The 7,897-nt window shown below is 36.2% G+C and overlaps 1 protein-coding gene across 1 annotated transcript in view; it reads right to left on the minus strand.

Annotated features, from left to right (window-relative positions):
• TRHDE (thyrotropin releasing hormone degrading enzyme) overlaps positions 1–7,897 on the minus strand; it is a 370,712-nt gene that overhangs the window by 11,125 nt on the left and 351,690 nt on the right. The window lies entirely within an intron of this gene.

The following is a 7,897-nucleotide window of genomic DNA, read 5'->3' on the forward strand; positions in this document are numbered from 1 at the left end:
AAAAAAAAAAAAAAACCCACCAAACATTAAACTATGTTCCTTAGAACAAAGTTAGAAATAACTTGACTTCCATATATCACAGCACTAGCAATAGTTGCTACTTCTGCTAGTCAGTAGATCCTGCTGGCTGACATTGAACTATATAAGGTGCATATACAAATGAACAAATGGATTGACCACTCCAAAGCCTCAGACACTGGATAAAGGAGGATGGGAAGTAGAAAATGACACTTTTGTGGAATACTATGTCCCAGGTAACATATCATACTTATGTAGTCTATATAATAATCACATGATGTCTCTATCATATTTATTTTTTTTATTTTTTTAAATAGGCTTTACGTCCAGCATGGAGCCCAGTCTGAGGCTTGAACTCACAACCTTGAGATATCCAAGACCCTTAGATAAAGACCTGAGCTGAGACCAAGAGTCAGATGCGTAACTGACTGAAACACCCAGGTGCCTATGATCTCTGCATCATAAACTTCTTTTTGCGGGAGAGGGAACTCTGTTCTGAGAGGGGATATTTTGCATTATCATCAATATATAGTAAATTGAAAGCCAGGAAATCTGTACATGAAAGTCTTCCCCTTTTTTATCAGCTTAGAGATCGCTAATGACAATGAGAGGATGATACATTGATTTCTATTAGTAATAGTAATCAAATAATTGTCACTGAATTCTGATTTTTTTTCAATAAAACACTATCTGATAGCAAAAACAAAAACTTTAAAGTAAAAAGTAATATATCCTTTAAGAGGGTACTATCACCTGGGCCTAACCAATGGACGGCAGAGCAATGCCAATGCATCCAATCTAAATTCACAGTGCTGGCCACAGTGTCAGCTCTAACCTCTTTTTAAATTAATTTTTAAGACACAGTTTGATCAGTTATCTTCGAGAAATATGTTGGCTACAGTGGATTTCCAACCATAAGTATCCATTCTCTTCACCAGCATTGTCGCGAGGTGACTATAAAGACATTGGCTAGTGGGGTACTTAAGAAGCTGCTCTATAAGAATCTGGCCATACAAAGAGCAAGGAGAAAAATAAATCTTAAAAGGACACTCAGCATAAAGTGCTGGATAAAATGACAGACAGATCACCCTGAAGGAATCTAACAAAAGTTGTTCTAGGCAAAGGAGTCCTTTGAAAAAAGCAAAGCTACCCAGCATAAGGGCAGATTCTGGATCTGAAGTTGCCGTCCCAAACCAAGAGAAAGACCCCATAGTTTGGATTTACTCTACCCGAAGCTGCAAGTCAACTTTCTGACTTGCCAGGAGCTGTCCCTCTGTGCACAGCAGATGCATTAAGTTTGATTACTATGAAAATGAGACACATTATGTTTACATATATAATCTGAACCCTGTTGGTGGTCCATTGAAAAACAGCCCTTAGTCTCAGCTGCAAATTCCAAACACTCAGGAAAGAAAAGGCTCTGTTAGCAGATGCTAAGTATATGCATTGCTTAAGGTTCAGGAGGCTCTTTCCAAGAGGAAGGACAGAGCTGATTAACCAGAGAGTACTGCTCTGGTTTTTCCAGCATCTCTTCCCAAGGCATCAACTCCCTATCTTCCTTATCCACTCACCAGATAAGGAGTCAAGGTATAGTTCACCAGACTATTGCACTCATGACTGAAGATAAAACAAGACTGGGGAGCCCTGAATTTACTAAGGGCCTTGGTTCCCAATGATTTCCATTGTTTAATGAAGCCCCTTTTGTTGCTAAATTTGTAAAGATGTTCTAATAACAGTTTAGCAAAATGATTGTTCTGGGGACCGTTTAAGATCTCTTTGTATAAACCAAAGTCATTAGGAACAAATGAAAAAGTTCATTTGTTTGGAAAGCATGGGCTGAAAACCCCACAGAACTCATAGTTATGAGCAGTACAAATGTGTTTTGTGAGATTCCTGATAACAGGATTGCAGGGAGACAGGGCTCCTTTTCGTGGTCATGGAAATTGTCTATAAGACAATGCCCATATCCCATGTGGCATATTTCTAATATCCCATGGCCATTTCTTTTTAACTGCTTCCTCAGAAGTAAATCTCTTAATGGAATTTTATTATCTGAGAAGGAAAACTGTGCTTGTTTTTCTCTATGTGTGGAATGTATAGACAGGAGAAGGCCTAGTCTAACTGCCTTCGTAGGATTTTAATGGAGTAAGGGTTGGCCAAAAGGAAGTGTCTTTATCTTTTCTAGGGTATAACATTGCAGATATTATTACTTAATTAGTATAACTTGTACTATATTTTTTATTCTACTCTCATTTTAAATAGGATAATGACAGAGTTCATTTGTACAGTACAAGTTTTGAAAGCATAAGAAGTTCTAATAGCATAAAAGTATCACCTTGAAATAATCTATTTTATATTTTGCTGATATGTTAAATCTTTTTTACTCTGCCAAAAGCAATGCATAAAAACAAAATGTTTTGGGATAAGAGTTAAAAAAATTAAGTAGGTGGAAAAGTAAAGGCTGTAACTTTTAGGAGACTTTTTTTATTGAGTTAAATAATGATGGTGGAATGAGACTAGTATTTTAAATCTTAGTAAATTGGTATTTTAATTATTAAATGGAAAATTGTGAAGTAGGTAGATAAATTAAGATAAATAATTAGAAAAATTTCCAAAGAGTTTGCTCTAAAAGTTTGCTCTGCTACACTGTTTTTTTTAAGGTAAGAAATCACGGGTGCCTGGGTGGTTCAGTTAGGGTAAGTGTTGATGCTTGATTTCGGCTCAGGTCATGATCTCATGGTTCCTGGGGATTGAGGCCACCGTAGGGCTCAATGCTGACATTGCAAAGCCTGCTTGAGATTCTCTCTCCCCCTCTCTCTGCTGCTTCCCAGTTTGCATTCCGATGCTCTCTCTCTCGCTCTCTCTCTCTCTCTCTCAAATAAATAAACTTAAAAAAAAAAGTAAACAATCAGAACACATTTACAATAACAATAAGTGACTGGTTTAAGTAAAGATATAAATAGTGACAGAATAATATATTGTAGAATAATAGTTAATAATATGGTAAAAATACATTATTTAACATAATGAAATATATTATTAAGGGTGAGTATACTATATGCTGCAATGTTAACTTAAAAAATACCGTATATTGGATTAAAAAACTAAAAGAAAAATCAAGAGAATACTAATATTTTCTTTGGCTTGGGGAATTTTAGTTATCTAGTCTTTGTCTTTTTAATTCATATATTTAAAATTCAATCTTTTAAGAAATTTTGCAAATACTTTGAAAATAAGATCAGTAAATGTATAATTACACTTGTAAAGATACAATTGTTACTATTAGAGTAAAACACATTCTGATATAAAAAAATGCTATTGAATAATATATAAAACCAATTCTGATGATACAGTTAATTATCTCCCAGAGTAAGTTATATTTGCCAAAAGGAAAAAAAAACATACTATTTTAAAATAAAATTTTGATGCTTAATCACAATATGGGCCTATTTCTAAGCAGGTTCTCAGTAGACCTAATTTGACCAATAACTGCATCTAGGACTAGGCAAGTCAAGGTCATTGCTTTGGGATTCATTTTTCACCTTAATTTGACAAGGCTAAAGTACATGAGTTCTTAAGTCCCTTCCTTCTCTGTTAGTACAAGATTCTTTTCATCAGCGATGTGGATTTAACTATTTTCAAAGACAAAAAAAAAAATTCTGAAATCACGAGCCTCTCTAAAAGCCTCTGTTTCTTTCAGTCGCACCAAACATTAATGTAGAGTGTGGCCTACCATTTAATACATTTTAATTAATTTACAGTTAATTAAGTCATTTGAAAAATCACTTGCCTAATCTAAAAGTTAAAAGATAGTTTTGGTTGAGGATTCCTCACCAACACTCTGAATCTTGTTTGATCTTTTAAGTACTAGTACTCGTACTTCCCTTACTTCTTCCAGAGTAATCCTTGACTTAAAATATCAGACTAAAAAATAACCTGCATTGACAAAGGTTAATTGGGTTCATAACAGCCCCTATTGTCTTCTCTCATTCCATCTCCATTCCTTTGTCCTTTGGGTGCTCCTGTGAGAACTATCTTGAATACAACCTAAAGCTGTCTAGAAAGAATATGTGATTTTTTTTTGCACCTAGGCGACAGTTTCCTCATCTGGAAAATGGGGAAAATAATTCCTTACACGGTTATTACAATAATTAAATGAGATATGTTTTTCCAGTGCAGCCAGTGCCTAGTACATATCAGGGGCTCAGTATGGGCGTTATCTAAATGCTGCGCATACCCAAGTGCAGTGAACAAACAAAATTGTCTCAAATGTGGTAACGACACCCCCCCTTGTTAGTTTTATTACTATTATTAGTAGTAGGAAGTGGCAACAGATATCTCCATCTTTCCCGAAATATATGAATGAGTAATTATAAAAATCATGCCTGATAATACATGAAGTTTAAGGCATTACAATAAAATACACCGTTTTAATATCTAGCTTTACCGGCATACTTGTCAGTCAAACGTGCCACTGAATCCATATAAATACCCTGGCAACCAGAAGCAGTATTGTTTCACAGCGTCTCTTCTCTACAAGGCTCCTAGCAAAGAGCGAGCAGAACCCCAGGCGAAGCCTGCGACCCTGACCGGTAAAAGGAACACAAGGCAGCGATGCTGTTGGGGGGCACCTTTCCCACCGCTGAGAGGGTTGCTGGTTTTAGAGGCTCCGCCACTTCCGTCTGCGCAGAACGCTAGCTCATTTGCATTGAATATTAAGTATAACCAAAGGAAGGCTAAAACTTCAGAAGGAAGGAAAAGGGAGTTCAAAACCAGCCTTTATGACCCTTTGGTCCTCATAATATAGAGGCAGATAAATCTGGTGGATAATAGACCAATTATATTTAAATTTCCTATGTTTTGAAATGTTCAATACCTCTTTATATTTTAATTTTGCATATTTGCAAAGAGGCATATATGCTGCTCTTCCCTTAGGAAAGGAAAAATGATTGGGGCACCTGGATGACTCAGTCGGTTAAGCATCTGACTTCTGCTAAGGTCATGATTTCACAATTCATGGGTTTGAGCCCCGTGTAGGGAGGGCTCTGTGCTGACAGCTCAAGCCTGAAGCCTGCTTCGGATTCTGTGTCTGCCTCTCTCTCTGCCCCTCCTCCACTCATGCTCTGTCTCTCTCTCTCTCTCTCTGAAAAATACATAAACATTAAAAAAAAATTTTTTTTAAAGAAAAGAAAAATGACTGCTGAAGGGTGGCTCATTTTAATTGTTAATATCCCGTATTTATCAAAAGATTATATTTTAAGATAACACTCCTTTAAAATGACTTTTATAACTAAAATAAATGTACTGTAAAAGAGACATTCACTTTACTTAAGCTAAAATAATATATATGAAATTACATTTAAAATTTTTAAGTCCCTTATATAAACTAGCTATTATTTCTATGGGATAGGAAGGAAGAGGTTTGATGTTTGATGAGGATAAATATTTAGGCTATAAGACCGCTTTTTAAAATATAATTGTTAAAGCCCAAAACGTAAGAAGCCAGGTGGCTCAGACAACATCCCAATGAAGATGAAAAGATGGAGACATCAAAGAAAAGGTGGAAAGAAAAAACACAAGTGAGAAATGTACACAGGCCAACAAATTCAGCATGATGATGACAAAGTGAGGCAATGACAAAGACCTACAAAAAAGTAAATGGCAAAAAAAGAAAATAATTAGAGAGTTTGTGACCTGATTTGATTAAACTGTTTCTTTGGCCTGGATTTTAAACACTCTACTGAAACCCTAGAACACTGCTAGTTAACATTTCATAACTCAGAACACTTATGACATCCAGAATCAATTATACCCATGAGAACTCAAAAAAATCAAACTGCTTTGTAAGAAAAGTAAAAAACAAAATTAAGATACCTCTGATGACTCACTCTGAAACATCGAGCAGCAGGCAGCTAGTATAAATAACTGCAAGAGCAGTTAAAACTTAAGAGGTATACAATTGTAGTAGAAGTTGTGAAATGGCTGATTAATTGCCCTATTTATAGATGCCTGGGTTAAAGATGAGATAATTGGGGGTGCCTGGGTGGCATCAGTTAAATGACTAAATGACTAATCTGACTCTTGATTTCAGCGCAGGTCATGATCCCAGGGTTGTGAGATTAAATGCCTAGTAGGGCTCTGTGCTTTGTGCTTGGTGCTTGCTCTCTTTTTCTCTCACCCCCGCCCCCTCTCCCCGGCACTCTTTCTCTCAAAAAAAAAGAAAAAAGATGAGATTGTTTCCTGATTATCCGGTGCCCATTATCCATGGCTTCTCAAAGAATCTGCTCTGTCTTGAGCTGTGATCTTTAAGGTTCTTTCATTCGACTCTGGTCATAGGACCATAAACCTGCTGTGGTACAAAGTCTAAATTTACATATATATAATGATGTTGTCTGAATCACAGTGATTAGGAATCAGTACATGTACCAAGAAGACACAAGATAATGATGGGAATGACATGTTAGTAACATCAGCAATCCATAAGCACAGTTCTCATTTGAGCCATGACTCGGGCCTGAGTGTTTATAAAAACCCCACAGGATGACATTGGGCTCCACCTTGACAAATAACTCTTATTGCCCAGGAGTAATTTATAGCAACATTCATTGTTTTTTGTATTCTTCATAGAAAGGTTGAAAATTACATAGATTTATTGTATCCATCAAAATACTACATCTATAAATGTGAGGGCTTGTGCAAATGTGGTTTACTTTCATTTCTAATGCACTGTCAAGGTCACTGAGGTTAACAAGGCTGATTCTCCCGCCTGGGGAAGAATCAACTATGACATTTTAGTTAATTTTTTAGGCATAATTGCTAAGCTGTCATGGGTAGGAAATAAGTAATGTATTTTCCTCACTAGCAACATCCCCAACTAAACGTAGATTTCACTTCGGCCAAAAGTGCATTTTTCTGTGTGTGTGTGTGTGTGTGTGTGTGTGTGTGTGCATGTTAAGGAATCAGGATAAATATAATTAAACTTGATAATTAAAATATTTTAAGGAATCTATTCCTGTTATATAAGGTAACAGAAAATTATTGGAAAAAAAACAAAAAACAGTAAGTTGGGTTCTGAAGGAAAGGGGAATGGCAAAGGTGGATGATACAGTTATAAAATAAGGCAAAAAGGCATATTTTGCATTGGCAGGTGATAAATCTAAGAAACACATACTTTTACAAAGTCACAAATTGGGGAGCCTGGATGGCTCAGTTGTTTGAGCACTGGACTTCGGTTCGTCATGATCCCATGGTCAGTGAGTTTGAGCCAACGGCAGGCTCTGTGCTGACTTGACAGCTCAGAGCCTGGAGCCTGCTTCAGTTTCTGTGTCTCCCTCGTTCTCTGCCCCTCCTACACTTTCTCGCTCTCTCTCTCAAGGAATCAATAAACATTAAAAACCATTTTAAAAGACACAAATTTTATGATTTTCTGAAATAACTAAGATGGATGTATGTTCATGTACATGTAACCGGCAGGGACCGGCCATAGCACTGATGTGTATGAAGAGAGCCAGGAAGCAGAGTGTATGTTGGATGTCTGCCCTCCATGTTGCAGAATAAAATGAGGAACATTTCTTTTCATATGAAAATAAAATAGGAATCCCTCACATTTTTTTCTATTTGAATTTTCAATTATAAGAAGAATCTCAAATCATGAAAAAGAAAAAAGAAGAGACTCTTTCAAAATACTTAGAAGGGATCCTAACATATGAGGATGGGGTTTTCGCTGTGAATTTTAGGGATATTGCTACATAATTATTCTATTTTCATACCACTGCCCACTCCCATGTATTTTTTTATACATTTACAAATATAATTTTATGAAGATTGATGTTAGTACTTTTGTCTGAATTTTGTGAGGAATAATGACTGCTTTCTCAGT

This window comes from Suricata suricatta, chromosome 10 (genome assembly GCF_006229205.1).
Source record: "Suricata suricatta isolate VVHF042 chromosome 10, meerkat_22Aug2017_6uvM2_HiC, whole genome shotgun sequence".
NCBI lineage: Eukaryota > Metazoa > Chordata > Mammalia > Carnivora > Herpestidae > Suricata > Suricata suricatta.